This window comes from Bubalus kerabau, chromosome 9 (assembly GCF_029407905.1).
Source record: "Bubalus kerabau isolate K-KA32 ecotype Philippines breed swamp buffalo chromosome 9, PCC_UOA_SB_1v2, whole genome shotgun sequence".
NCBI lineage: Eukaryota > Metazoa > Chordata > Mammalia > Artiodactyla > Bovidae > Bubalus > Bubalus kerabau.
In genome coordinates this window covers 59788464-59808698 of record NC_073632.1, presented here as the reverse complement: position 1 = coordinate 59808698, position 20235 = coordinate 59788464, and positions in this window count along the sequence as shown.

Here is a 20235-nt window from a genome sequence, read left to right as displayed (position 1 = left end):
AAAGAAATAGAGGAAAACAACAGAATGGGAAAGACTACAGATCTCTTCAAGAATATTAGAGATACCAAGGGAATATTTCATGCAAAGGTGGGCTCAATAAAGGACAGAAATGGTATGGACCTAACAGAAGCAGAAGGTGTTAAGAGGATGTGGCAAGAATACACAGAATAACCGTACAAAAAAGATCATGACCCAGATAATCATGATGGTGTGATCACTGACCTAGAACCAGATATCCTGGAATGTGAAGTCAAGCAGGCCTTAGGAAGCATCACTACAAACAAAGCTAGTGGAGGTGATGGAATTCCAGTTGAGCTATTTCAAATCCTAAAATATGATGCCATGAAAGTGCTGCTCTCAATATGCCAGCAAATTTGGAAAACTCAGCAGTGGCCACAGGACTGGAAAAAAATCAGTGTTCATTCTAGTCCCAAAGAAAGGCAAAGCCAAAGAGTGCTCAAACTAATGTACAATTGCACTCATCTCACACACTAGTAAAGTAATGCTCAAAATTCTCCAAGCCAGGCTTCAACAGTACATGAACCATGAACTTCCAGATGTTCAAGCTGGTTTTAGAAAAGGCACAGGAACCAGAGATCAAATTGCCAACATCCTCTGGATCATCAAGAAAGCAAGAGAGTTCCAGAAAAACATCTATTTCTGCTTTATAGACTATGCCAAAGCCTTTGACTGTGTGGATCACAATAAACTGTGGAAAATTCTGAAAGAGATTACCAGACCACCTGACCAGCCTCTTGAGAAATCTGTATGCATGTCAGGAAGCAATAGTTAGAACCAAATATGGAACAACAGACTAGTTCCAAATAGGAAAAGGAGTACGTCAAGGCTGTATATTGTCACCCTGCTTGTTTAATTATATGCAGAGTACATCATGAGAAACGCTGGGCTGGATGAAGCACAAGCTGGAATCAAGATTGCCGGGAGAAATGTCAATAACCTGAGATATGCAGATGACACCACCCTTATGGCAGAAAGTGAAGAGGAACTAAAGAGCCTTTGATGAAAGTGAAAGAGAAGAGTGAAAAAGTTGGCTTAAAGCTCAACATTCAGAAAACTAAGATCATGGAATCCGGTCCTGTTACTTCATGGCAAATAGATGGGGAAACAGTGACAGACTTAATTTTGGGTGTGGGTGTGGGGTGCTTCAAAATCACTGTAGATGGTGACTGCAGCCATGAAATTAAAAGACACTTACTCCTTGGAAGGAAAGTTATGACCAACCTAGACAGCATATTAAAAAACAGAGACGTTACTTTGCCAACAAAGTCCATCTAGTCAAGGCTATGGTTTTTCCAGTAGTCATGTAGGGATGTGAGAGTTGGACTATAAAGAAAGCTGAGCGCCAAAGAATTGATGCTTTTGAACTATGGTGTTGGAGAAGATGGGAGAAGGCAATGGCACCCCACTCCAGTACTCTTGCCTGGAAAATCCCATGGACAGAGGAGCCTGGTAGGCTGCAGTCCATGGGGTCACGAAGAGTCAGACACAACTGGCAACTTCACTTTCACTTTTCACTTTCATGCATTGGAGAAGGAAATGGCAACCCACTCCAGCATTCTTGCCTGGAAAATCCCAGGGACAGGGGAACCTGGTAGGCTGCCGTCTATGGGGTCGCACAGAGTCAGACACGACTGAAGTGACTTAGCAGCAGCAGTTGGAGAAGACTCTTGAGAGTCCCTTGGACTGCAAGGAGATCCAAACAGTCCATCCTAAAGATCATTCCTGGGTGTTCATTGGAAGTACCGATGTTGAAGCTGAACTCCAGTATTTTGGCCACCGGATTTGAAGAGCTGACTCATTTGAAGAGACCCTGATTCTGGGAAAGATTGAGGGCAGGAGGGGAAGGGGATGACAGAGGATGAGACGATTGGATGGCATCTCTGACTCAATGGACGTGAGTTTGGGTAAACTCTGGGAGTTGGTGATGGACAGGGAGGCCTACGTGTTGGGTTTCATGAGGTCTCAAAGAGTCGGACACCACTGAGCGACTGAACTGAACTGAACTGAACAAGCATACAAACAAGAAAAATCAAGCAAACAGCTCAGGTCCAGTGGAAAAATAGCCTATCCATGGAAATTAAGATGCATTGGAGAATTTGTTTTGTAGTCAAACAAAAATGGCAAAGAATTAAAACATGTAAGTTGTATTTGAATGAGTGGGAAGTTAAAGGACAATTTATAGGAAACATTGTAAAACAAATGGAACAGAACCGGTAATCAAAGGCATACTTGAAGAAAACTTTTCATAGCTATAAAAAGACAGTTATTCATGGCATAAGGATTCATTGTATAATATACAAAATAGGTAAAAAGAGATGCATATTCTAGATATAGTTTGAGAACTGTAATTACCAGATATTAATTTTATTTCTTTAACTTACTCATTAGTACTTAGTTAAAATATAAAACAGAAAATGCTCAAAAATTGCTATCTCATATTTCTGTCTATAACATGACATGAGAGGTGGTTACTGAATTTAAAGGGTTAAAATATGATGTATAATTTTTATACCATTGAAATGCCATTAAATTAGGAGAAAATAGAAATAGAGACTTTTATAAGTAGTATCTTTAAAAATATTTCAAGAATTTTAAAATTTAGGAAATTTAAAGGGAAAAAATCCTTTTCAAAAAATAATCTTGATGATATATTTCAGCTAACTGAATGATGAAAAAAATTCAAAACTAAAATTTGGGGAATATGAAGATAATGTCTGATTATGAGTATTGAAAAAATAAACACATAGTTGAAGCTAAACTGAAAACTAAATTTACACATTGGTTTGGAGCACATGTTCTGGGAAGACAAATTGAGATTCACTTTATGGGACCAGTTAGAAATTTATGACCTTGGGCACTTACTTTCTCTAAGCCTCACATTACTTTTTCATAAACTGAGATATTAATGGAACCAATCTCAGAAGGTAATTTAGTGATCAAATAATATATTTTGTGTCCTACATAGTTCCTAGCCTAGTATTTTTAATTAACATTGTTTTAATTGTGGTGACCAAATGGTAATGGAGAATTATTCTTGAATGAAACCATATACATGAAAATAATAATGCAATCTTGAAATCTGGGTCTAAAATCCCAGACTACATTACAAGAGATTAAGTGGAGTGAGGTGGGGATGGACCAATTGGCAGGGAAGAGCATTTTAAAATTATGATAATGTACTGAGCTTACATTTATTTATGAAGTTTAAAATTAGATAAATTTAAGTTTGAAATATGTTCGAAAATATTTCAAATCACATGAGAAGATATATTTAAAGACAATACAATTAGCAAAGCAGAATTTAAAAGATAAGTACTAACAATGAGAATCATAAACTAAATAGAAAAAAAGAATAAAAATAAAGAATAAATTTTGTTAAAATACTTGGCTTTAGAGATTTTTTATATAGACACATAAAAGCTAATTTGTAAAAAGTCATAAATGTTATATAGTCAAGACTGTCACGTATATCTAGAGGAATATATGTCAAAGATGTACTTGCCTATTTATATCTGTAATGAAGGAACAAGTGAGATATAAAACCTGTTTAAATACTATTTAAGGAACTGATTATATACTATGGTTTGAAGGAAAGATACTGGAATAAAATTGTGAGATTATATGCAAAATTGCTTAAAGTCCTAGATGGTAGTAAAATGATAACCTTTCATGATAACCATATGAATCTTTTAGGATAAAAGTCAATTAGTTCACCACCCTAAGGTATTTATAAATTAACATGTAATTTCAGAACCTAAGTCCTGCTTAATAGTAAATAATGTATCTAAGAAAGTTACAGTCCTCTTGTGAATTAAATACTCCATGGGTAGGCCTGTTATTAAGTGCATTATCTTGACATTGAAAGAACATGCATTCTTTCCTTTGCTTTATTCCCAAGTTTTGGATAATATTTCTTAACATTGGATGCTACTATTATTCTCAAAACTACTGCTTATTGAGTGTTTATTTCCATGTGTCTTCACTACATAGTATTTTACAAAAATGCATGAAAAAGCTAGGACATCCATTCTTAAAAACAAATTATAACTTTACTTTTTATTATTTATCAAAATAAGTTTCATGGATTATAAATGAAATGAACATTTAAAAAATATTGATAAATAGTTTTAAAGGCTTGAGAAATCCTAAAGCATGGAAGTGATGAATTTGAGTACCTAAAAGTTTACAACATTAAAAGTGCCACAATTATATTTAAAAAGAGAATACTATGAACAAATATAATAGTGTGTTGATACTTTTCATAAAATCTCATGAAATTTAGTTAATGTTCCAATCAAATATTATTAAAACTGTGAAAAATTCTTCAAGAGATGGGAATAACAGACCACCTTACCTGCCTCCTGATAAATCTGTATGCAGGTCAATAAGCAACAGTTAAAATTGGACATGGAACAACAGACTGGTTCCAAATAGGGAAAGGAGTACATCAAGGCTGTACATTGTCACCCTGCTTATTTAACTTATATGCAGAGTACCTCATGTGAAATGCCGGGCTGGATGAAGCACAAGCTGGAATCAATACTGCTGTAAGAAATATCAATAATCTCAGATATGCAGATGACACCAACCTTATCGCAGAAAGTGAAGAATAAATGAAGAACCTTTTGATGAAAGTGAAAGAGGAGAGTGAAAAATTTGGCTTATAACTCAACATTCAGAAAACGAAGATCATGGCATCTGGTCCCATCACTTCATGGCAAATAGTTGGGGAAACAATAGAAACAGTGATAGACTTTATTTTCTTGGGCTCCAAAATCACTGCAGATGATGGCTGCAGTCATGAAATTAAAAACTGCTTGCTCCTTGGAAGAAAATCTAGGACCAATCAGACAACATATTAAAAAGCAGAGGCATTGCCAACAAAGGTCTGTCTAGTTGAAGCTATGTTTTTTCCAGTAGTCATGTATGGATGTGAGAGTTGGTCTATAGAGAAAGCTGAGTGCTTTTTGAACTATGGTGTTGTAGAAGACTCTTGAGAGTCCCTTGGACTGCAAGGAGATCCAACCAGTCCATCCTAAAGGAGATCAGCCCGGAGTGTTCATTGGAAGGACTGATGATGAAGCTGAAACTCCAATACTTTGGCCCCCCTGATGCGAAGAACCAACTCACTGGAAAAGACACTGATGCCAACAAATTGGAAAACCTTATAGAAATGTGTAAATTCCTAGAAACAACCAACCTTCCAGATTAAATCATGAAAAATGGAATATCTGAACAGATTAATTACTAGTTATTAAGTAAATCACTTCCCAGGTGGTGCTAATGGTAAAGAACCCACCTGCCAATGCAGGAGACATAAGAGAACCGGGTTGGATCCCTGGGTTGGGATTGAAGATTGAAGGAGGGAGGAGAAGGGGACAACAAAGAATGAAATGGTTGGATGGCATCACTGACTCAATGGACGTGAGTTTGAGTAAGCTCCGGGAGTTGGTGATATACAGGAAGGCCTGGCGTGCTGCAGTCCATGGGGTCACAAAGGGTAGGACATAACTGAGCAACTGAACTGAACTGAACTGAACTCTTGCATTACAGGTGGATTCTTTATCAACTGAACTATCCGGGAAGCCTGTGGTATCTTTGACCAGGTTCATATCAGAGTAATGCTAGCTTTGTGAAATAAGCTTGAAAGTGTTCAATCTTGTTCTATATGATGGAAATGTTTGAAAAGGACAAGTACTAATTCATCTTTAAATGTTGGGTAGAATTCATCAGTGAAGCTGTTTGGTCTTGGACTTCTGTTTGTAGGGAGGCTATTTAATTACTGATTTAATTTGCTGTGCTGTGCTAAGTCGCTTCAGAGTTTGTGTCCCACTCTTTTCAACCCCAAGAACTGTAGCTCACCAGGCTCCTCTGTTCATGAGATCCTCCAGGCAAGAATACTGGAGTGTGTTCCATGCCCTCCTCCAGGGGATCTTCCCAACTCAGGGATCCAACCTGGTTCTCTTATGTCTCCTGTATTGGCAGGTGGGTTCTTTACCATTAGCACCACCTGGGAAGTGATTTAGCTTAATAACTAGTAACCAATCTGTTCAGATATTCCATTTTTCATGATTTAATCTGGAAGGTTGGTTGTTTCTAGGAATTTATACATTTCTATAAGGTTTTCCAATTTGTTGGCATATAATTGCTCATAGTGTTTTCTTATGATCCTTTACATTTCTGTGGCCGTTATAATATCTTTTTTTCATTTCTAATTTTATTTGAGATTTCTGTTTTATTCTTGATGAATCTAGTTAAATTTTGTCAATTTTATTTTTTTCAAAGAATAAGCATTTAGTTCCATTGTTTTTTTCTATTATCTTTTTATATTCTATTTTACCTACATCTGCTCTGATCTTCATTATTTCCTTCCTCCTACAAATTTTTGGCTTTGTTTTGTTTTATTTTTCTAGTTCCTTGGCCTGTAGAAATTGTTTATTTGAGATTTTTATTTACTTGTTTCTTGAGGCATGTATCATTATGCACTTCCATCTTAGAACTGCTTTTGCTGCATCATAAATTTTGATATGTTGTATTTTTTTTTTGTCTCAAGGTATGTTTTGATTTTGTTTTTCATTTCTGTTGTTGAACCAGAGGTTAAAGCGTCTGCCTGGAATGTGGGAGACCCGGGCTCAATCCCTGGGTCCGGAAGATCCCCTGCAGAAGGAAAATGGCAACCCACTCCAGTACTCCTGCCTGGAGAATCCCATGCAGAGAGGAGCCTGGTAGGCTACAGTGCATGGGGTTGCAAAGAGTCGGACAGGACTGAGTGGCTTCATTTTCACTTTCACTTTCACTTTATTGTATTTTTCAGTTCAGATATTGCACTAAGTTCTGTGACATCCTTATATTTTCTTTGATGTTCTCACTTTGTTCATCTATTCTTCTCTCAAGTTTGTTTAGCATCCTTATGATCATTACTTTTAACTCTTTACGAGGTAAATTGCTTATCCCTGTTTCATTAATTTTTTGAGGGTTTATTTTGTTCTTTGTTTGAAATGCATATCTCTGTTGCCTCATTTTTATTGGGCTTCCCTTGTGGCTCAGCAGGTAAAGAATCTGCCTGCCATGCAGGACACCTGGGTTTGATCCCTGAGTTAGGAGGATCCCCTAGAGGAGGGAAAGGCTACTCGCTCCAGTATTCTGGCCTGGAGAATTCCATGGACTGTATAGTCCTTGGAGTCGCAAAGAGTCGGACATGACTGAGGGGCTGTCACTTTTATTTTCATTTATATTGATCCTCTGTTTGTTTCTGTATAGTAAATGAAGGAGCTACTTCTCCCAGTCTTGAAGGGCTTTCCTTATGTAGGCCTTACTGTTTAATCTTGCTCTAGCTTTTGATTGTCTCCAAACTTTTGTGATTGTCGAAGAAGATGATTTTATTTTTAATAGATTTCAGTAGCTGAAGGTGTGCCAACACCAGACAATGTCCCACCAAAATTCAGGCTGATTGGAGGTCAGACTCTCAAACAACATCTTTTAAAGAATGCAAATATATACTGTTCTGCAGGACCACATGCTAAGCCCCACTGGTCCCCAGAGCCAGGTGATCCAAAGGTGTCCCATGGGCAGCAATCACAAAAATTAGGGCTCCAATTGGGTACAGAAGCTTTATTTTATGTGAAATACCAGTGAACTATAGTGCAATAGTGAGGCAGAAGAAGTGTGCAAAGATGCTGTTCACCACCCTATGTACCCTGAAAGCACTTCCATAGATTTTAGGTGTGTGCCAACCATGAAGCCTGCCCCTAAGACTGAAGCTCCAGAAGTAGCAACTAGACCTCTTAGGTGGAAAGGCTGGAGTGTGTTTCAGTCTGTTGTCTGTGCAATGCCCTGGGGATGGTAGCCTGTCAAAAATTGTCTCTTTGATTGTTATAGTCCCATGGGACTCTGAAATGCAAGTGCCCTGGCCATCAGAATCATGCAATCAAGGAGAATCTCTCAAATAGTGTCTGCAAGTGCCAGGGACCCAGATATACCAACGCTACAATAGCTCCTCTCTGAGAGATGTGAACACTCTGGACTGTGGCAGAGGGAGAGTGGGTGGATAGTGCCTACCACCTGACATCTCAGGAAAGGTTTACCACTGGCTATTAGATGTATGTTTAATTAGAAGCCTCCCCTTCAGGCTATAACTATGATGCTAAGCTAATAAGCCTCTATCCAGAAAGACTGAGCTCCTGGGACTGTTGCCTTTTGTTGTGCCCTGGGGGTGGTAGTTGTTTAAGAACTCTTTCAGTGTTGATTATAGTCCTGTGAGACATGTAAGTATAAGCCCCACTGGCCACCAGAGCCAGGTAATATAGATATGCCCCTTCTAGAAGTCATGAAAATCAGGGTACTAGAGAAGGATATAAACTTCTTTGTGTAAGATACTAGCAATCTGGAGTGAGGAAGAGGGAGAGTGAAAATACTGAATTAACCAGCCTCTGTTATCTTAGAGACCCTCATTAAGCCCCTACAATATGCCAAACCATAAGCCTGCCCCTTAGGCCAAAGCTCCTAGCCAAGCACATAAGCCTTTTCCTCAGAAAGATTGGAGTGTGTTTCAGTTTGCTATCTGCGCAGTGCCCTGGGAGTAGTAGTCAGCCACGCTATCACTCCAATTGTTACAGTGCCATGAGACCAAGAAGTATAAGTCTCTGTAGTCTCCAGAGCTAAGCAATCAAGGGGCATCCCTTGGGTGGCAGTCACAAACACAGGTGATCAAACATGAGTAGAAGCTTCCTGCTGGGAGGTATTGGTATTCTGGAACATGGCAGAAGAGAGTGCAAAGATGCTACCCACTGGCTGAACTGAAGGAGGGGGGTAGTAAGATGATGCCACTTGATGAAAAAAAGGTAAATGAAAAAAGAAAAAGAGAAAAAAAATTTTTTAAATGAATAAAAGAGAAAAAGAAAAGAAAAAAAAGGAAAATAAAAAGTGGAAGAAAATGATGGCACCTGCCTTAGCTTTAGTTAAGCAGAGAGAGCGCGCAGAAGATGGTACCTGCCAGTTGGAGAATAGATATGGCACACATGGAAAGGAAAAAAAAAGAGAAAAGGATAGGAAAAAAAAAAAAAGGTGTCTGCTGGCTTTAGCAAGGCCTTGTATGCAGAGTACATCATGAGAAACACTGGACTGGAAGAAAAACAAGCTGGAATCAAGATTGCCGAGAGAAATATCAATACCTCAGATATGCAGATGACACCACCCTTATGGCAGAAAGTGAAGAGGAACTAAAAAGCCTCTTGATGAAGGTGAAAGAGGAGAGTGAAAAAGTTGGCTTAAAGCTCAACATTCAGAAAACGAAGATCATGGCATCCAGTCCCATCACTTCATGGGAAATAGATGGGGAAACAGTGGAAACAGTGGCTGCTTTTATTTTTCTGGGCTCCAAAATCACTGCAGATGGTGACTGCAGCCATGAAATTAAAAGATGCTTACTCCTTGGAAGGAAAGTTATGACCAACCTAGATAGCATATTGAAAAGCCGAGACATTACTTTGCCAAAAAAGGTCCATCTAGTCAAGGCTATGGTTTTTCCTGTGGTCATTTATGGATATGAGAGGTGGACTGTGAAGAAGGCTGAGTGCCAAAGAATTGATGCTTTTGAACTGTGGTGTTGGAGAAGACTCTTGAGAGTCCCTTGGACTGCAAAGAGATGCAACCAGTCCATTCTGAAGGAGATCAGCCCTGGGATTTCTTTGGAAGGAATGATGCTAAAGCTGAAACTCCAGTACTTTGGCCACCTCATGCGAAGAGTTGACTCATTGGAAAAGACTCTGATGCTGGGAGGGATTGGGGGCAGGAGGAGAAGGGGATGACAGAGAGTGAGATGGCTGGATGGCATCACTGACTCGATGGACGTGAGTCTGGGTGAACTCCGGGAGTTGGTGATGGACAGGGAGGCCTGGCGTGCTGCAATTCATAGGGTCGCAAGGAGTCGGACACGACTGAGCGACTGAACTGAACTGAACTGAACTAAGGCACCTTAAGACATTGAGAAAGTGGGAAAATGTCACCCACCAGCTTCTGTCCCTGGAGAGTATCCCAGCAGGCACCTGCCCCTTAGACAATTGCTTTAAATTTGGAAAACAAGTCTCTTTCACATAAAGTCTGGGCACCTTTCAAAAGACTGTTTCTGCTCCGGATCCTACTGTGGGTCAGTTTGTTCATGGGCCCTCTAAGGCACATTCTGTGGTTTACCATGTGGGCTATGACTCCACTGGTTGTCAAAGCCAGATGTTTTGGGCTCTTGTCTCTCTGGCTGTTCTCAGAAGTTAGGGAGCCAGATTTTAGGTATAAATACTTTGCTTCTCAGGGAGAAGTTCTGGGTTTTGAGCTCCCTCCCAGTTGTAAGTCACTGCACTGGGGATGGGATTTATGATGAGATTATTATGTCTTAAACTTGCCTGCCTACTTCCATTTGATTCTCCTCTCTTTGCTGACATGAAGTGGTTACTCTGCTAGGTTTTAGGGTTTAAGAGTTAACTGTTCTCTATATAGCTATAAATTTAGTGTCTGTGGAAAGTGGTGAGTAATGGATTTTTCTGTCATCTTGAACTGAGAACAGTGTGTAGTTTTTAAATTACTAATTCCACCTTTTCTTATTACAGGCCTATTTAAATTTGCTGTGTCTTATTGAGTGAACTTCAATAATTTGTGTCTTTCAGTAACTTCTGTAGTGATGCTTTTTCCCACCATAAGTTTTTAAATTATGGTGTTTAGTTTTCATAGCATTTTATAATCTCTTGTATTTCCTAAGATTGTTAGTGATGTTCTCTCTGTAATTCCCAAGTTGATGAACTTGAGTCTTCTCTTATTTTTCCTGATCAATCTAGCTAAATTTTTTACCAACGTTATTGTTTTTTCTGGAACTACCTTTTGGTTTGGCTGAATTTCTCTTCTCTACCTAGTTTAGTTCTGCTAAGTTTTCAATTCTTTCTCTCTGCTTACATTCATTTTAGTTTTTTTTTTTTTCTAGTTTTAAATATAAACGGTTAGGTTGTTGATTTAATATCATTCTTTTTAAAACTTATTAATATACTTTACTTTTTGGAGAAGCTTTGGGTTCACAGAAAAACTGAGTGGAAAATACAGAGAGTTTACCACCTAGTCCATCTTCTCTCCCCATCCCACCCACAACCTCTGCCACCACCAAAAAATGTGATGCATTGGTTACAATCAATGAACCAATACTGCGAAGTCATTATCAATCATTTCATAATACCTAAAAAATAGAGAGACATATAATATCTATGGGTCAGGAGATTTAATTTTATTAAGATGTCAGTTTTCTACTAACTGCCCTATAGGATCCATACAATCCCAATGAAGATCCCAATAGGCTTCTTTGTAGAAATTAATGAGTAAACTGTGGAAAATTCTGAAAGAGATGGGAATACCAGACCACCTGTCCTGCCTCTTGAGAAACCTGTATGCAGGTCAGGAAGCAACAGTTAGAACTGGACATGGAACAACAGACTGGTTCCAAATAGGAAAAGGAGTACACCAAGGCTATATATTGTCACCCTGCTTATTTAACTTCTATGCAGAGTACATCATGAGAAACCCTGGGCTGGATGAAGCACAAGCGGGAATCAAGATTGCCAAGAGAAATATCAATAACTTCAGATATGCAGATGACACCACACTTATGGCAGAAAGGGAAGAAGAACTTAGAGCCTCTTGATGAAAGTGAAAGAGGAGAGTGAAAAAGTTGGCTTAAAGCTCAACATTTAGAAAACTAATGGCATCCAGTCCCATCACTTCATGGCAAATAGATGGGGAAACAGTGGAAACAGCGGCTGACTTTATTTTTCTGGGCTCCAAAATCACTGCAGATGGTGACTGCAGCCATGAAATTAAAAGACACTTACTCCTTGGAAGGAAAGTTATGACCAATATAAACAGCATATTAAAAAGCAGAGATATTATTTTGTCAACAAAGGTCTGTCTAGTCAAGGCTATGGTTTTTCCAGTGGTCATGTATGGATATGAGAGTTGTACTATAAAGAAAGCTGAGTGCAGAAGAATTGATGCTTTTGAACTGTAGTGTTGGAGAAGACTCTTGCGAGTCCCTTGGACTGCAAGGAGATCCAACCAGTCCATCCTAAAGGAGATCAGTCCTGGGTGTTCATTGGAAGGACTAATGTTGAAGCTGAGACTCCAATACTTTGGCCCCCTGACGTGAAGAACCGACTGATTGGAAAAGACCCTGATGCTGGGAAAAATTGGAGGCAGGAGGAGAAGGGGATGACATAGGATGAGATGGTTGGATGGCATCACTGACACAATGGACATGGGTTTGGGTTGACTCCGGGAATTGGTAATGGACAGGGAAGCATGGTGTGCTGTGGTTCATGGGGTCGCAAAGAGTCAGACACAATTGAGTGACTGAACTGACCTGAATTGAATGAGTAAATTCTAAAATCCATATGAAAATTCAAATACCCTAGAGCAACAAAAATGACCTGAAACAAAGGAATGAAATTGAAAGATTAATTCTACCTAATTCTAAAACAAATACTTTCATTTAATATTTTAAGGAAATTTGTTCTTGCCTACTTCTTGACCTGCATACAGATTTCTCAGGAAGCAGGTAAGGTGGTCTCATATTCCCATCTCTTTAAGAATTTTCCACAGTTTGCTGTGATCCACACAGTCAAAGACTTTAGCATAGTCAATAAAGCAGAAGTAGATGTTTTTCTGGAACTCTCTTGCTTTTTCAGTGATCCAACAGATGTTGGCAATTTGATCTCTGGTTCCTCTGCCTTTTTGGAATCCAGCTTGAACGTTTGGAAGTTCACAGTTCACATACTACTGAAGGCTGGCTTGGAGAATTATGAGCATTACTTTGCTACTGTGCGAGATGAGTACAATTGTGTGGTAGTTTGAACATTCTTTGGCATTGCCTTTATTTGGGATTGAAATGAAAACTAACTTTTCCAGTCCTGTGGCCACTGATGAGTTTTCCAAATTTGCTGGCATATTGAGTGCAGCACTTTCACAGCATCATCTTTTAGGATTTGAAATAGCTCAACTGGAATTCCATTGCCTTCACTAGCTTTGTAGTAATGCTTTCTAAGGTCCACTAGAATTCACATTCCAGGATGTCTGGCTCTAGGTGAGTGATCACACCATCGTGCTTATTGGGTCATGAAGATCTTTTTTGTATAGTTCTTCTGTGTATTCCTGCAACCTCTTCTTAGTATCTTCTGCTTCTGTTAGGTCCATACAATTTCTGTCCTTTATATACCAGACCACCTTACCTGCCTCCTGATAAATCTATATGCAGATCAAGAAACAACAGTTAGAACTGGATATGGAACAACAGGCTGGTTCCAAATCGGGAAAGAAGTTCATCAAGGCTATATATTTCACCCTGCTTGTTTAACTTATATGCAGAGTACATCATGAGAAATGCTGGGCTGGATGAAGCACAAGCTGGAATCAAGATTGCTGGGAGAAATATCAATAATCTCAGATACATTGATGATGCCACCCTTATGGTAGAAAGTGAAGAAGAACTAAAGAGCCTTTTGATTAAAGTAAAAGAGGAGAGTGAAAAAGTTGGCTTAAAACTCAGCATTCAGAAAACTAAGATGGCATCTGGTCCCATCACTTTATGGCAAATAGATGGGGAAACAGTGAAAACAGTGAGAAACTTTATATTTGGGGGCTCCAAAGTCACTGTAGATGTTGACTGCGGCCATGAAATTAAAAGCTGCTTGCTCCTTGGAAGAAAAGCTAAGACCAATCCAGACAGCATATTAAAAAGCAGAGACATTACTTTGCCAACCAAGGTCTGTCTAGTCAAAGCTATGGTTTTTCCAGTAGTCATGTATGGATGTGAGAGTTGGACTATAAAGAAAGCTGAGGGTCGAAGAATTGATGCTTTTGAACTGTGGTGTTGGAGAAGACACTTGAGAGTGCCCTGGACTGCAAGGAGACCCAACCAGTCAATTCTAAAGGAAATCCATCCTGGATATTCATTGGAAGGACTAATGTTGAAGCTGAAACTCCAATATTTTGGTCACCTGATGGGAAGAACTAACTCCTTAGGAAAAAAAACCCTGATGCTGGGAAAGATTGAAAGCTAGAGGAGAAGGGGACTGACAGAGGATGAGATGGTTGGGTGGTATCATCACCTCAATGGACATGAGTTTGAGTAAGCTCCAGGAGTTGGTGATGGACAGGGAAACCTGGCATGCTGCATTCAATGGGGTTGCAGAATCGGACACGACTGAGTGACTGCACTGCAGTGATTCTTGCTTACATTGTTTTTGATAAGAAATCTGCTTTTATTTTTCTCTCTATGTCTCTCCATGTTTCTTTAACTCCGACTGCTTCTAAGATTTTCCTCTAATCTCTAATTTTGAGCAATTTGGTGATGATATGTCTTGACGTCACTTTATTTTTGTACTTGCAATTTTTAGAGCTTATTGGATTGCTGTATTTCAACTTCTTACAAACTTTGGAAAACTTTTGTTCATTATTCTACATTTTTTTTCTGTCCTCCATCCCCCTTATCTCTTTTGGGGACTCTACACATATATCTTACATCCCTTGAAGTTGTCACAGCTTATATTTTTTTAAAGAGCTCTATCTAGTTATAATTCATATGCCACAGAATTCAAATAATTATATGATCCAATGGTTTTCAGTATTCATCTCAATAAAGAATCTGCCCGCAATGCAGGAGACCCAGGTTCAATTCCTGGGTCAGGAAGATTCCCTGGAGAAGGAAATGGCAACCCATTTCAGTTTTCTTGCTTGGAGAATCCAATGGACAGAGGAGCCTGGCATGGTCTAGCAAGAGTTGGTCATGACTGAGCAACTAAACCACCACCACCTATGAATATACTAAAAACCACTGAGTTATGACAGTCTAGAAACATTGAACTGTTTTTAATTTAAAATTATTATTCTGTGTGCTTCATTTTGGATAGTTTCTTTTCCAATGTTTTCAAGGTCAGTATTTTTTTTTCTCTTCTTTTGCAATGTATAATCCACAAGTACTCTCATCTAGTGTATTTTTCATTTCAGACGTTAGAGTTTTCATATCTAGAAGCTTGATTTGGGTGTTTTATATATTCTCTACCTCTCTACTTAACTCTTTAAACATATGGAATAAAGTTATAATGATTATTTTATTAACTGTGTTTGCTATTTCTAACATCAATTCTGCTTCAGTTTTTTTAAAATTTTTTAAATTTACAATATTGTATTGGTTTTGCCATATATCAACATGAATCTGCCACAGGTATACACGTGTTCCCCATCCTGAACCCTCCTCCCTCCCCATACCATCCCTCTGAGTCGTCCCAGTGCACCAGCCCCAAGCATCCAGTATCATGCATCGGACCTGGACTGGCGACTCGTTTCATATATGATATTATACATGTTTCAAGGCCATTCTCCCAAATCATCCCACCCTCTCCCTCTCCCACAGAGTCCAAAAGACTGTTCTATACATCTGTGTCTCTTTTGCTGTCTCGTATACAGGGTTATTGTTACCATCTTTCTAAATTCCATATATATGCGTTAGTATACTGTATTGGTGTTTTTCTTTCTGGCTTATTTCCCTCTGTATAATAGGCTCCAGTTTCATCCACCTCATTAGAACTGGTTCAAATGTATTCTTCTTAATGGCTGAATAATACTCCATTGTGTATATGTACCACAGCTGTCTTATCCATTCATCTGCTGATGGACATCTAGGTTGCTTCCATGTCCTGGCTATTATAAACATCACTTTTAATTGGTTAATGTCTTTCTTATCATTTGGAGAAGGCAATGGCAACCCACTCCAGTAGTCTTTCCTGGAAAATCACATGGACGGAGGGGCCTGCTGGGCTGCAGTCCATGGGGTCGCTAGGAGTCGGACACGACTGAGCGACTTCACTTTCACTTTTCACTTTCATGCATTGGAGAAGGAAATGGCAACCCACTCCAGTGTTCTTGCCTGGAGAATCCCAGGGACGGGGGAGCCTGGTGGGCTGCCGTCTATGGGATCGCACAGAGTCAGACACTTTATTTGATTATAAATTGTAAAAATTCACCTTTTTGAATGCTGAATATTTTTATATTTTTAGGAATATTTTTGTGCTTATTTAAGTATTAAGAAAAATTTCATCTTTTTTTTTAAAGGTGTTTTTAAGTGGGACCAGAAACACTTTTTTTCTTTTAATCTAGAGCTAGATTAACTTAGACAAAACCCTCATGTGAGCCATGCTGTACCCATTTATTATAAATTTTTCTAGGCTAAGGGGAGGTCATAGGTAAACTCATGGTCTTGAATGATCACAAGTATTGTTTCTTTTAATTTTTTAGGGTGCTTCTTTATTGACCCTTGGATATTTTCTTAATTTCCATGTCCTTCTTAGTACTCAGTTAAGTATTCCACCAGATCTCTGGTGTTTTCTTTGTATGCATCTTTCTCATCTTTGATACACTTTCCTTCAAATTTGTCTTGTTCTCTTCAGACTCCCAACTCTGATATTCACATCAAGGGTTCTTTCAGGTTCTGTGTTGCTACCTAAAATCTCTCTCAAAGCTTTAAATTGGAGGTAACCTTAGCATGGACCTCATTTGTTTTCAGTTTGTCAGGGATCACTGCCCATCAGTACTTGATAGCCAGTGTGTTCAAAACCTTTACCTTTTGTCCATTTTTTGGGTTATTTCCATCAGTTAGGTAATCAGATCTCTTTTCTTCAGTTTTAGCTAAAGACAGAAGTGTCCTCTTCATTGAATTTTACTGGGACTTTTACTTGAATAATATGAAATTGGGCCATATCATGAGATGCATAAAAGCGATTAATAAACGTCCAATTTTTCACAATATTTTCTTTACCAATTATCTATGCATGTGTACATGCTAAGATGCTTCAGTTGTGTCTGACTCTTTGCGACCCAATAGACTGTAGACCACCAGACTCTTCTGTCAGTTGGATTGTCCAGGCAAGAATACTGGAGTGGGTTGCCATGCCCTCCTCCTGGGGCTCTTCCCAACCCAGGGATCAAACCAGTGTCTCTTACATCTCCTGCTTGGCAGGCAGGTTCTTTACCACTAGGGCCACCTGGGAAGCCCAACTTATCTATAACAGAATAAAATTATCTTTACAAGTTTATAAAGAAAATATATTACCTTTGTTTAAAAATAACCTTAGACACTGTCTGAAAATCCATGACTAATACCAGTCTCACTTTTCCTAAAATTTCATTGAAACTCATCAACTTCATTTTTCACGCTCCCTAATAGTAGCTGTTAATAGTCTCTGATTATAAAAACAGATGATATATATGCATGGTATAAAGAAAATCAATATTTTCTTCTCAGTTTGAGATAATGTACACTTTTGTCCATGCTGTTCAGTAGGCCTGGCACCTATTGGTCACAATTTAGGGTTTTGTTTTTTTTTTTAATACTTTTGTTCCAGTATTTTAAAAACCATTTAGATTAGAACTGTTATGCCATAAGCTATTCAATAACCTTTGTTTTTTAAAGAAAAAAAATGTAACATCAGTGGTAGCTGACCTAGATGCTAAAATGATGATACAATATTTATATTATATTAAGAAGTGTCCTCTATAATGCAATTCACTCTTTGACCATTTGTCCATATATTAACATTGCTGGGTGACACTGAAGCCCTTTCTATACTTAATACTCAGCAATTTAAGCTTTGACTCAATCTGTGCAGGCAGTGACTGGAAGGAGTTATCAGATGCTGATGGGTTGTTGGGGAGACAGGAACTTACAAAAGAAGAGAAGGATGGAAGCTAGGTCACTGTTCATGCTGTGCCCTGGACATTATTCTAAATCAAAAGAAGTTGCTGTGTTTCTGACCTCTACATAGAGACAGAGATAAACCTTAAAATTTTATTTTATTGTGAAAACTTGAAAATTGAAAGCAGGAATGATAAAGGCAGGCATAGACTAACATTCAAGAAAAAGATTGGTGTTTCTTAATTATCTTTGGTTATCTCTTGCAATGTATGCTACGCCATCAAATTTATATAACAGGTGCACAAAGGTCATTTGCTTAAATTTTAATTGGAGACTTAAGAACATATCTCTAATTTTTCATAGTATATAAATGATGATTTAAAAATTGCTGAAATATGCTCTTTTACTAAGCTAAAATGAAATATATTTCATTTTAAAAGGGGCCAGAATGTAGAAAAAGTTTTGCTTTAAATAGTGATCAAATATTAATAGATCATTTCATATTTAACACATAAAAATAAACTGCCTTTAATATGCCTTATGTTGATCAAAGTTTTGATGGTAGAACTGACTTTGATATTTAGACCTTTATAATGAGTATATCTAATGTTAAAATAACCTTTTATAACAGTTCATTGAGTTTATTGAGTAGTTCACACACTGATTCAATATTCCTTTGCTTTGGTATATGTGTGAGTGTTATTCTACAGTTGATCATGTATAAACTTTTTTAAAAATTTCCTGGCAGTGTTTAAAACTCTTATCTATTGAAGACTTATATACTGTACACTAGTTCTTAATTTATCATTAAATACCTTTATTAACCCAATGTAGGAATTTAAGAATTTCAGCACTAACTTGAGAGAGTTTATTATTTTAAAAAAGCTATCTTAAAGATGAAACAGTTCCATATGTCTTTTGTCTTGTTTTTTTTTTTCTTGTATTTCTTTGATGCCATGCACCAGTGCTGGGTCTCTGAGAGCCAGACACAAAATGAGAGTGACATGTTGAACACATTGATATCAAGGATGTGGTTACCTTAGCAACAGGAAGCATATAAAAGCCCTCAGAACTTCCATTCCTACTCCTGGGACATTTCAGAGTTTCAGATACCATAAATCCTAATGAAGATGACGTCTATAAAAGACAGCACAAACATTAAAGTATTATAATGTAAAAATTACCCCAGTTTTTCTCACAGGAACAAGTTAGTAATTTATAATCTACCCTCTTCCTGAGAACAGTTCAGTGGTGGTCTAAACCAAAGGAGGAACAACACTTATAGAGCTTATATTCTATAAAAGTAGAAGCTACATTAAGTTTTATGGATTTATACACATCTATAGAATTTGAAGTTCTTAGGTTTGGAAAAATTTGTAAGACTAGCATTAATTTTAATTCATTGAGTAATAAAATATATTCAGATTCTGAATTACTGTAGAAATGACTTTGGAAGAAAAGTAGGTTTGTTTTTACAGATAGCTGAACTATGAGAATTTGATCTGTCACTGGGGAAGTAAGCCCTTCTTGAAGTTTGCCAAAGTAAGAATAAGATTTCTCTTTAGCAGTCAAATGCTGCTTTCAATCCTACTGGCTATCTCTAAAAGAGTCTTGTTTGTGTTTTAATGTTCTAAATCTGTCTATTTTACCAAATTAATTTGTTATTACTTTCTCATGCTGATATTTTTGTTTGTCATAATATCTGTGTTTTCTTCTAATTGAAAGAAGACTAGTAATAATTTTTCATAGGTAAAGAAAGTCTCTCTCTCTCTCTCATGGTCTCTTTACCTCTTTCATTTTGTCTGATTATATATTAAATGGTCCATGCTACTCACACACATAAGTGAACTGACTCTTTTCCTATGTGAAAAATAATTTGGTTTTTAAATTTGTTAAACAATGTGGTATTGATTTCTCATATACTAGAATTTTAGCCAACAAACACCTTAATTGTTAGAAGATTCAGTGGTGAATCAACTATGATCTAGCACTTTTTGACAAGTCTATATGACAAATTGAACCTGATATTTCAGAGTTTAATAGGTATGTTTACTTTCTATTCATTTAAACTTTTTGAGTTTGCACCTCATAGAAGTTAAATCATCTTAAAGCAAAGTGCCTAGGACCTATTATCCTGAATCTTGTCAGAAATCTCTTCACTGATTTATGACTTACGGTTATGTTATGCTATCAGGATTTATGGAAGATCAATACAAGAATCACCTACTTGAAATACAGTCTGTGTCTTTACAAAACTTAGCTTCAAAATTTTAGCCACTGTTATACAAGAAATCATAGAATAGATTTTTTCCTTAATTTAGATTCAGAAATTTTCATCTCTGTCAATTTATTTGTGTGTCTTTTGTCAGAAAATGACAACTGTGTAAATCGATATTTTTTTTAAATGTTAGCCCTCAGAAATTGTAAACAATTTGGTGAGTTGTGATATCACTTGTTGAGTATATACTATATACCAGACCCATTTCTAAGTATCTTATGCA